Genomic DNA, 11649 nt, shown 5'->3' with positions numbered 1-11649 from the left:
AACTATATATTTAAATAATTAATTAATTCAAAATTAATCAATTGCCCATAATTATTTCATTGCCCTAGAAAATTAATTCTTTTGCTATTTAATCATTTTCTCTACAAATCTTCCTTATGACATTCTTACCCATGACAATGTAGGACAGAGGTGACCTGATATGGAATTGCAAATTATTAATCAAACTCTTTAATATGATAATCTTATTTATTGATTCCTTGATTACTCCACTATAATTATGGAATTGCACTCTAAGTATATATAGAATTATATTTACAGAGTTTTCTTTGTAGTCCGTCGATATAATTACTAAATGTAGTTCTGTCCTCCAATTATTGGTTCTTTAGTTATAGTTGGTCAAAATTATCGTTTTACCCTTCTAATTACCTCTTATTCCTTAAATATCGTTAATTCATAAGCGAATAACTAATCTATAGTCAAATTATAGATTTGTGCTCAATAAATATTCAGTTCCAGAATTAACCCTTAAATGAAGCAATATTCGATCCGTCTGGAAAGTATGGATTCCATTATTGTAAAACATGTTCCCAACCATTCATGATACTCAATCAGCAAAACAAAATTCACTAGCCTCATTATACTAGGAAACCTTAAAGAGTGAATCAAAAGATCCAATAAGCACAAGCAAGAGTTCATGACTACTTAGGATTGGGATTGATCTACAAATGATCAGAATTAAATCATTATGACAAACGGTAAGTTTATCATGATAGTTAATTCATATCGGTCATATCATATATAATCTCTATTATATACAGTACATTTACCAAGATGTCTTTCCCCATTAGTAAACTAAATCTAGATTACTTGCATCCCATATCCTTAGTAAACCGTACTAATAACCATTCATTAAAGATTCCTTATTTTAATATGTTACTAACTAATTTATTCATTGTATATGATCTTAATTCTATTGCATTAATACAAGATCATATCCTCATAAAGGAGAATAGAATTTTCTTGATATTCATATTAATTATTCAACCAATAATTACAACATTCAAATATAATAAAATTGTACTTTTATTTAAATTAATAAATTGTCTTTACATGCTTTTAAGGCATAAATCCTAACAAATACACTAGTGAGAGAGTGCTCATTTAGAGAAAATGACTAGGAGTGGTTACACTCTGCGTGAGATGATATTTATTTGTTGTCCAAGTAGCACCCGTGACCTTTGAGAAAAGTATACCAGGTAAACTTAGGATTCTGAACGATCCTATGGGTGCTTATGCTCCATTATGATATGTTAGTATTATCTGGTTTGCGACCGTGAGAATTGGCTAGGAGATAAGTAGACCAGGTAAACTTAGGAGTATAAATGATCTTAGAGGTGCTTATGCTCCATTGTAATATGTTGTTTAGTCCTGTTCAATTCCCTGACATTGTTGATTATTTGTCTAACTAGCTACTGTGACATTTGGCTGGGAGGTAAGTATACTAGGTAAACCTAGGAGTCTCGATGAGCTGGTGTGAATTAACCAATAACCGTTGGTTACCCTAGAGAGGGATTTACTATTTGGATACCAGTGCAGAGACTTGTTCTCCACTGTGGTTTGAAAGTTATACTAAGGGATAACTTTGGCAACTCTCGAGTTAGCGCCTAGGGTCAATATTATTATTGGTTGTTATTATGTTTTTGCTCTAGTCTAGATTTCTTCTGGGTTTCTATTGTTAGGATTAATTGCCTAAAAGCATGTAAAGATATTTTATTGGTTTTAAATAAAAGTACAATTTTATTATATTTGAATGTTATAATTATTGTTTGAATTAATTATATAATAATATCAAGAAAATCCTCCATTCATTCATGAGAATATTATCTTGTATTATTACGGAGAATTAAGATCATATATAATTAATAAAATAGTCCGTAACATATTAAAGTAATGAATCTTTAATGAATGGTTAATAGTAAGGTTTACTAAGCATACGACACGCAAGTAATCTAGATTCGGATTACTGATGCTGATAGACATCTTAGTAAATGTGTTGTATATAATAAAGATTATATACGACAGAACCGATTAGAATTAATTATCTTTATAAGCTTGTTGTTTGACCTAAAGATTTAATTCTTGTCATAATAGATCATCATTTGTAGATCAGCCTAAATTCTGAGTATTCATGAACTCTTGTTTATGTTTCTGTTTATTGGATTTTTTATTCACTCGTTAAGGTCTCTTAGAATAATGAGGCTAATGACTTTTGTTTTGAAGATTCAATATCATAGATAGCTGGGAACATGAATTACAATATTGGAATCCATGCTTTCCTAACGGATCGAATATTGGTTCTCTTAAGGGTTAATTCTGGAACTGAATAGTTATCGAGCTCAAATCTATAATTAGATTATAGATTAATTATTCGCTAGTGAATTAATGGTACTTAAGGAACAAGAGGTACTTAGAAGAGTAACACGGTAATTTTGACCAGCTCTAATTAACGAACCAATAATGGAGGACATAACTACATATATTGATTATATCAATGGACTACTACAGAAAACTTTGTACATATAATTATATAAATACTTAGAGTTCAATTCCATATTTATAGTGGAGTAATCATGGAATTAATAAATAATATTATTAGATTAAAGATTTTAATCAATAATCTGATTTATTGGAGCTTCGTATTATAGGTCCATGGTCCCCAGATCACCTCTGTCCTACACTGTCAATGGTTAGGATGTCAAAAGAAAGATTTGTAAAGAGAAATGAAAAAATTGCAAAGGAATTAATTTTCCAAGGCAAGGAAATAATAATTTGATAATTATGGGTGATTAATTAATTATTTAATTATTTTTGAAAAACTATAGGTTAAAATTAATATTAATCTTGTTTGGATTAATATAAAGAGAGATAATAATAAATATCTTATTTATAATATGATATTTATTTATTTAATTTAAAACTGATATTTTAAGATAAAGTTAATTTTGAATGAACTAATATTTATGTTGGGATAAATATCTTGTCTTAAAATTTGATTAAATAAAAAAATGGGATAATTAGGGCAATCCTAATAGGGTTGGGTGACACACACTGTACAGTACATTGTTTGACAGCAAGGATCAGGGATTTTTATTCTTGAGATTTAAATTTTGAATTTCAAATAAATTTGTTTAATCAAGTATTTAATTACTCGTTTTAAATATGATTTAAATATAAAATTAAATGAAAATATCTAATCAGTTTTAATTTGAATTGTATTTCAATTAAATAAAGATTATTTAATTAGATTAAATATCTTTATAAATCTGATATCGTGATATTCAGAAAAAATGAATAATCAAACTCTCTATCTAAAAAGCGTTAGTTTTATCTAAACTTAAAAACCATTATAAACCTTCTCTCTGTCAAAATTTCTCTAGATCTCATGTGCTGAGTACATCTAGGGAGTCACATAAATCAATCTTTTGAATCCTACATCCCCACACACGTCCTTGTATGTTTGAGGATTTGTCTGGAAGATCGGGGTGTGGGATCTCATAACACTGGATAGGAAGATCGTTGATTTATACAAAATGACTCAAGGACACTTGATAGGCTACAAGAGGTAATCCCTGATCTATTTGTATGTGATTTAATATTTATATATGTATATGATCTTGGCTGATATTAATATATATTAAAATGGGTCCATATATTCTGCTGTGTACCTTTGATTTGATAATTTAATACCAACATATGTTTAGTTGTTTCTGCCTAAGGAATTATGATATCGCTAAGACGCTTACGCGTTCTTGATTTGTTTGTCTTGGACCCAGATTTATCTAGAAACTTAAGTGTGGTAAGATATATATTGTACGGAAAATGATTTCATCATTGGTTCCTATTTTTTTTTCCTGCTTTGTGTTGTCAGACTGACTTTACTACGTGTTATCGCTTACCTAGTTATTCATGTTGTAGGGAAAGGCAAAGATAAGCTTGGTCAGTGAGTGTCGAGGTCTCCATGTGAAGATGTACATGTGGCCCAATCTTGTCTGCACTTTTGAAATGTTATTTTTAATCATGTTTAAACTATTTTGGTTCACCAAGAGACTTGTAAGTTTTAAATGTAAATATTTTTAGTGAGTGGTCACATTATGTTTAAAAGTTTTTTTATATCGATTTTTGAGACCTTTTAAAGTATGAAAATGGTTTAATTTCCGCAAAAACAATATTAGTATTTTTGGGTTGTTACATTAAGGCCTAGATCCAACTTTTCAATTCTCTCTCTCTAGCTTACCAAGATTTCTCATTTGTTCTCTCTTTCTCTCTAGAGCTTGCAATACAGAATTTGGACAGTTTTTTGTCATGTGAAAGCTTTGGTGATTAAAGTTATTGTTTGCGTGTTTTAACTCTTTTGTATTTGTTTTATGATATAAGCTTTGAGTTAATGACTTTGTGTGATTAAAATTCATTGTGTTTATTATCTAGAGTTTTAATTTCCATTGAGATTGTGTATATATCCCCCCAACACCAAGTGTGATCAACAAGAAAATACTCCAGGCGGAGCATATATCGCTTGGTCAACCTACACTTGTGAGGCAGAGCTATATTACCTTCACTCTCATAATTTATAGAATTTTCCAGTTATTTTGAGATTGCTCCATCACCCTAAAAAGATATCAAAAAAGATATCAGGTGTTCTCGTAATCGTATATACTTTACCATCAGAGAAAATAGGTCGCTCCTAGCCCGGTCGAGATTCATTATATGTTTAATGACAAATCCAATTCTACCCACATAGGCACGTGTTTCTTCCATTTATATCATCAAGACAAGAACAAGTACTTAGTTCACACCATTAAATCCAATGCTAGTCCATAACATCATAGTACTTCCTCACCACACACATGTCGACCCCATATTTTGTGTTTCAATATGGAGGTATAATTTTTATACTCATGTAAACTCTTTACTTTATGATCATCATATTTGAAAGTTAGTTAACTACTGCTACTCAACTACTTAATCAATTTCACAATCAATTTATCAAATTAAAATCAGATTTGAATCATAATCAAGTGCAAGAAAAGATAAAAATGACACAATCATTTTTACATGGTTCAGCCATGATTTCTCGCAACCTACTCCATGGGACCTTGTCAAAAGGTGAAGCAAATTCACTAAAATAATCAGAGTTATTACAATTACAAACAACAAAAACTCAAATTAAAACTGCCTTCTAATTTGATTTATAATCAACAAACAACTCCCTATTTTGTGAAAGTCTTCAAGCAACCAGCCTCCCACTGGTTTTGAACGTGGCTGGACTCCCTCCAGCTATTGCTCAAGCTCCCCTTGAGACTTGTCTTGAAATCCCTTCAAGGTTTACACCAGAAATCTTGAGATAAATGGTGAGGAATAACCAAAACTCCATAGGCATGAACAATGAAGCATCAAGAGCTTCAGACCTTTTACAGAGTGTGTTTCTTGGAGAAGACACTTTTTGGTTGCACAACAAGGTAAGGGAAAAATGAAACAAATGAATATATATGCTAGGGTTAAAAATAGAAAACCAGCTAAGCAAGACATGTGCTGAAAATAGAAATCATGTGCTACTGGGATTTCAGTGTTATAACATGGAAATAATGTTTAAACATGAACAACAATGCATGACAAAAATAACACTTACAAACTCCCCCTTTGGCATGCATATGAACAGTGAACTGATTTATACTTTTAGTAGACAAAGCTGACAAGAAATAACAGCAGATAGATTTGATAACAACAACTAACTACTTTAGATAAATTGTCATATCATGACACCAATAACAAAACTACCTGCTCAAAATACAATCAGATACCAACAAAGAGAATTCAAAAGCAGCAAGTAGTAAAAATAGTTCAAACTCAGCTAAAAGGGCAATAGACAATGTTAGATAACAAAAGAGAATCTAAAGATACTCCCCCTCAATGTTCAAAGAGCATGCCAAAGCTGAACCACAACTACTAGGAGGAAGAAGGTGGCTTCTTCTTCTTGCGACGCTTGAGGGTGCTCGGCGGCACAACAAACTCCCCCTGAGGGGCAGCGGCAGGAAGCACGGACTGGGTGACAGCAGGCCGGGAACCAGTGGCAGTAGTACTAGGGGCTTGCTCCCCCTGAGATGGTGGTGCTTCCTCAAAAGAGTCATCAGCAGCGGAGGACAGAACTGAGAGAGGAGGTAGACAAAGGTGACTAAGAAATGCAGACTGAAATGATTGATTTTGAGCTTGGGCCATTCGGAACTCAGATTTGAAGGACCGAAACTCAGTGCTGAGAGAATGAATCGAGTTAAACAAGCGATACTTCCATGAGGATGGTTTGACACCCAAAGAAGAGGCAGCCATAGGATCCTTGACTGAGGGACCTTTCTTCTTAGCCTTGGACCTAGTGGAGGCCAAGTTGATGGCCTTGAGAGAGAGGTGGGTGTCCAGGCTTTTGGAGGGGACAGCAGAGAAACAGTGAGCAATGCGTTAAATCAAACAAGGTAGGGGCAACATCCTAGAGACCCCAGGCCACATGGTAGCCTCCAATATAACCTGAAACAGACAGTGAGGTAAACTGATAGACTGGTGAGTACCCACAACAAAGAGAAAGAGAGCCAGATCAGCCCCAACCGTGGACTTGTGAGCAGTGTGCTTCCAATTGAATATGGAAACCACACGCAAAATGCAGTAGAGAGGGGTAAGTTCAGCTGCAAGAATCGCATTCGAAGTAGTCCAAGTCAAAGAAGGGTTGCCAGTGAGAGTGCAAGCAACCACATCCATGTCCGGATTAAACTCAGTTGAGAATGTAGGTGCATCAAGCAAGGGCAGGTGTAAACATTCTGCAATAGCTGGTGGAGTAAACGGAATCCAATTGCCACGCAAAAACACTTTCCCAAAATTTTCATGAACAGGATCAATAACATCAGTAGAAAGGTTAGAATAAAATTCATGGACCAAAGATGGACAGGGCACACACAAAGCAGACACAAACTCTTTCCACCCATGAAACTCAATAATGTCATACAACCCCAAAGATGTAAACTCCGTGTAATCCAACAATTGTTCAGGCAGCAATTTTCACAAAGAAATAGTCTCAGTGAACCGTTTTTTACAGGTGTCATTCAGAAAGATTGTACCTTTAGATGATGAGGAGGCAGAAGCCTTGCCTTTGGAGAACCGAGAGGAAGACGTGGCCTTTGGTGCAGGTGGGGGCACGAACTTGGGCTTCTTGGCAGGACGTGATGGAGGCGGGGAGTCTAGGGTGCACTCAGGCACAACAATGGGAGAGGGCTTCCGTTTGCGAGCTAACGTCTTGAGCCAACCATGAGACTTGGGCTTGGCAGAGGTAATGGCAGGGAGTGAGTGACAAATGCGGGTGCGAGAGGCGATGCCAGTGGGGTTGGGTGGAAGGGAGGGGGCATGGGGAGGTGGAGAGGGTGGACAGGAAGGAGGGGAGGGCTCACGGGGAGGAGAAGGGATAGCCGAGATTTTGGGTGGAGGGGACGGTTCATGGGTGGGTGTTCGAGAGTTGAGGGCAAAGGAGAGGGTTCACGGGGAGGGTCGAGATTTTGGGGCGGAGGAAGATGGGTTTTAGGGAGGATGGGGTTTGGGTTAGTGAGGGCTGGGTGGTCAGGAGAGAGAGGGGCGGAGGAGTCAGAGGTTTCAGGAGATGGAGTGGGGAGTAGATTGCGACGGAGAAGGGCGTAGAGGTGGTGGGTATTTGGAATCGGCATCAGAGAGGAAAGGGAAGAGATGGGCTTGGGGAGAGAGAAAAAAACTGAGACAAATAAAAGTGATGAATTATTATTTTTTTTTAAAATTTTTATTTATAAAAAAACGACAAAGAACATACATTATATATATTATATATATTTTTTTGAAATTTTTGATTTGAGTTTTTTTTTTGTATATTATATATATTGCTTGGAAACTAGAGAACATACAGAATTTGAAATATTTAAGAGAGAACAAATACCATGAAACTAAACACAATATACATAGAGATAAACATCAACTGAAAAGACACAAAGCAAAATGAAAGACTTTCTACACATTGTTGAAACAGACATATAGCATGTTGTAACAAATACCTGACAGATGCAAAAGTGAGTCTTAGCAAGACACAATGTCAATCTTATCAAGACAGATGCATAGAAAGTCAATCTCCATTTGTGTGTGAAGTGTCCTCATGAGCTGGCTGCTATAGAAGTACCAGGCAAACTCTCCGTCAAAATGATTATTAATGTTTGTATATTTTCCTTTTCTTTGTTGTTTTTTTTATTTGTTTTTTTTTTTGAAACCCCCTCAACAATTACCAATTAGAGAGCCAAGCATGTAGGTAGCCCTCTCCACGGGCACACAGTCCTAAGTGAAGGAGCAAACTACACAGAGCAAAGTAACCCAATGGTAGCTTTCACACTAAAACATAAGGCATCTCTAATAGGGGAGACAATTCAATGCAATAACCAAGACTGAGAAGACAAGCATCAAGTAAGACTACTACTGAGCATAAGCAAGCCTACATCACTTCAAGACATATGACTGTGAAAAGCAAGTTGAAGAAAGACTCACACATGCAGATAGTCAAGTTAGAAGATGAAATCTCAACCTATATTGCTTATTTTCAAATGCCATATGTGATCACTCAAACATACAAACTTCTATTGACTTTCTCAAGTGAACAAAAGTTTGGGAACTCGAAGCCTTTGTAAACAAATTAGCAAGTTGACTTTCAGATGCAACATGAGATAAGGCAATAAGTTTAGACTCAACTAACTCGCGAAGAAAGTGGTGGCGGATATCAATGTGCTTGGTACGAGAATGTTGGATAGGGTTTTTTGAGAGATTGATGGCACTGGTATTGTCGCAATAGATGGTCAGGGTGTCAAGATAGAGGCCATAATAGCGCAACATTTGTTTCATCCAAAGAAGTTGAGTGCAACAACTTCCTGACACTATGTACTTCGCTTTAGCATTGGAAAGCAAGATGGAGTTTTGCTTTTTGCTGTGCCAAGAGACCAAGTTGTTCCCCACATAAAAACAGCCACTTGAAGTGCTTTTCTGATCATCAAGGTTACCTGCCCAATCTGAATCACTAAATCAAACCAAAGAAAGATTAGAATCACATGAGTACCAAAGACCAAAGTCAGTGGTACCAGCCAGGTATTTTAGAATTCTTTTTACAGCAGTAAGATGAATTTCAGGATGACTAGCAGTAATGTAGAGTAAACTACCTATCATACTTCTATACAGTGTTGCATCAACCTTTTCACCTGTTTCATCTCTGATTAATTTTGCAGTGGTGCCCATAGGAGTGCGAGCATGTTTTGCATTTTCTAAACCAAATACCATTTTCTAGTTGTTTGATTTGTAAACCAAGAAAGTAACCTAGTTTGCCAACCATGCTCATTTCAAATTCCTTTGTCATTAGTTGAACAAAGGAGTGAGTGTGTGCCTCACAAGTGGATCCAAAAACTATGTCATCTACATAGATTTGGGCACAAACAATACCGGGATCCAGAGGTTTAATAAACAATGTTTGATCAGCATTACATCTAGTATACCCATTATCAAGCAAGTAAGATGTAAGATGATCATACCATGCCCGAGGGGCTTGCTTAAGCCCATACAATGCCTTGTTCAGTTTGTAGACATAATCACCATGATGAGGATCCTCAAATCCAGGAGGTTGCAACACATAAGCCTCTTCCACAAGGATGCCATTCAAGAAAGCACTATTGACATCCATTTGATACAACTTGAACTTCATGTAACATGCCATAGCCAACAAGAGTCTTATGGATTCCAATCTAGCCACCGGAGCAAATGTTTCCTCAAAGTCTACTCCCTCAATTTGAGTATACCCTTGAGCAACTAATCTAGCCTTGTTGTGCACCATATTTCCCACTTCATCAGTCTTATTTCTGAATATCCACTTAGTGCCAATGATGTTAGCACCCAAAGGACGAGGAACAAGAGTCCATACTTCATTTTTCTCAAATTGATGAAGTTCATCTTGCATGGCAGATATCCAGTTCTCATCTTTTAGGGCGTCCTTGACTGATTTAGGCTCCCCTGAAGAAAGATAACAAGCATTAGCAATTTCGTTTGCTAGTTTCTTTCTAGTCACCATCACCTCATTTGGATTGCCTATAATGGAGGATAGAGGATGAACTTTGGGTATCCATGTGGGTGGTCCCTTCTTCTGATGAATTTTTAAATCAAAGGAAGAAATATTTTCTGGAATGGAAGACACATCGGAAGCCTCAGAAGTTTTAGTGGTAGCATCAATCTCCTCAATTTTAGATCCACTTGGTTCATCTGTAGTTCGTGATGCAACAGGCAGAATGGATGTGTCAACAAGAGTGTGGATTTCTTCTTCTTTTGAGTAACTAGCAAAGTCTTCTAAGTCACTAAACACAACATTGATGGATTCCATGACAACTTGGGTTCTCATGTTGTATATTCTGTAGGCACGGCTGTTTGTAGAGTACCCCAAAAACACTCCTTCATCACTCTTGGCATCAAAATTACCAAGATTTTCTCTATCATTGAGAATGAAGCACTTGCAACCAAACAGATGATGATAAGCCAAATTTGGCGTTCTGCCTTTCCACAACTCATAAGAGGTTTGTTTAGTACCAGGACGAAGATGCACTTTATTGCTAATGTAGCAAGCAATATTCACCGCTTTAGCCCAAAGTCTCCTGGATAATTTCTTGGCATTTAACATAACCCAAGCCATCTCTTGAAGAGTCTGATTTTTCCTCTCCACAACCCCATTCTGCTGAGGAGTTTTCGGTGTTGAGAACTCATGAGCAATCCCTTCTTGGTTGCAAAAATCAGCAAAGATGTTGTTCTCAAATTCCTTGCCATGGTCACTTCTAAGACGAATCGCTTTCTTAACCTTTTCACATTTTTCAGCTTGGAAAGAGAGGCACAGTCCCTTGAAATTTTCAAAAGAGTCAGATTTTTCTCTAAGAAATCTAACCCAAGAGAATCTAGTGTAATCATCCACGCATACCAGAACATATCTTTTTCCACTCAGACTTTCTGTTTGCATATGACCCATCAAATCAACATGAAGCAACTCTAAAGCTTGGGAAGTAACCAGAAATTTCAAGGGAGGATGACTAATTTTGACTTGTTTACTAAGTTGACAAGGACCACACACTTTGTCTTTCAAAGGAGCCAAGTTTGGAACACCTCTAACCGTTTTTAATTTCACAAGTTTACTGAGATCTCTATAATTTAGATGACCTAACTTGTAGTGCCACAGTTCGGTTTCATCTGTCTTTGCCGCATTGCACACTAAGTTGGTGCTCAAGAGATAACAATTGTCATTAGATCTAATCCCTGTTAAGACATGGATTCCAGATGTTGAAACAACAGTACAGTCAGTCTTGGGGAAAAGAACCGTGCACCCTTTGTCACAAATTTGACTAACACTTATCAAGTTAGCCTTCAAACCTTCAACATTGAGTACATTTTCCAAAGGAGGTAAACCATGTAGATGCAACTTCCCTCTTCCCATGATTCGACCTTTGCTCCCATCACCAAAGGTGACATATCCCTCAACATAAGACAAAATATTAGTGAGAAGATTCTTGTTTCCGGTCATGTGGCGAGAACACCCGCTGTCAAACTACAACTGATCACTGTTACAAG

Source organism: Humulus lupulus, chromosome X, assembly GCF_963169125.1.
Source record: "Humulus lupulus chromosome X, drHumLupu1.1, whole genome shotgun sequence".
NCBI classification, from domain to species: domain Eukaryota; kingdom Viridiplantae; phylum Streptophyta; class Magnoliopsida; order Rosales; family Cannabaceae; genus Humulus; species Humulus lupulus.
This window is presented reverse-complemented; position numbering follows the sequence as displayed.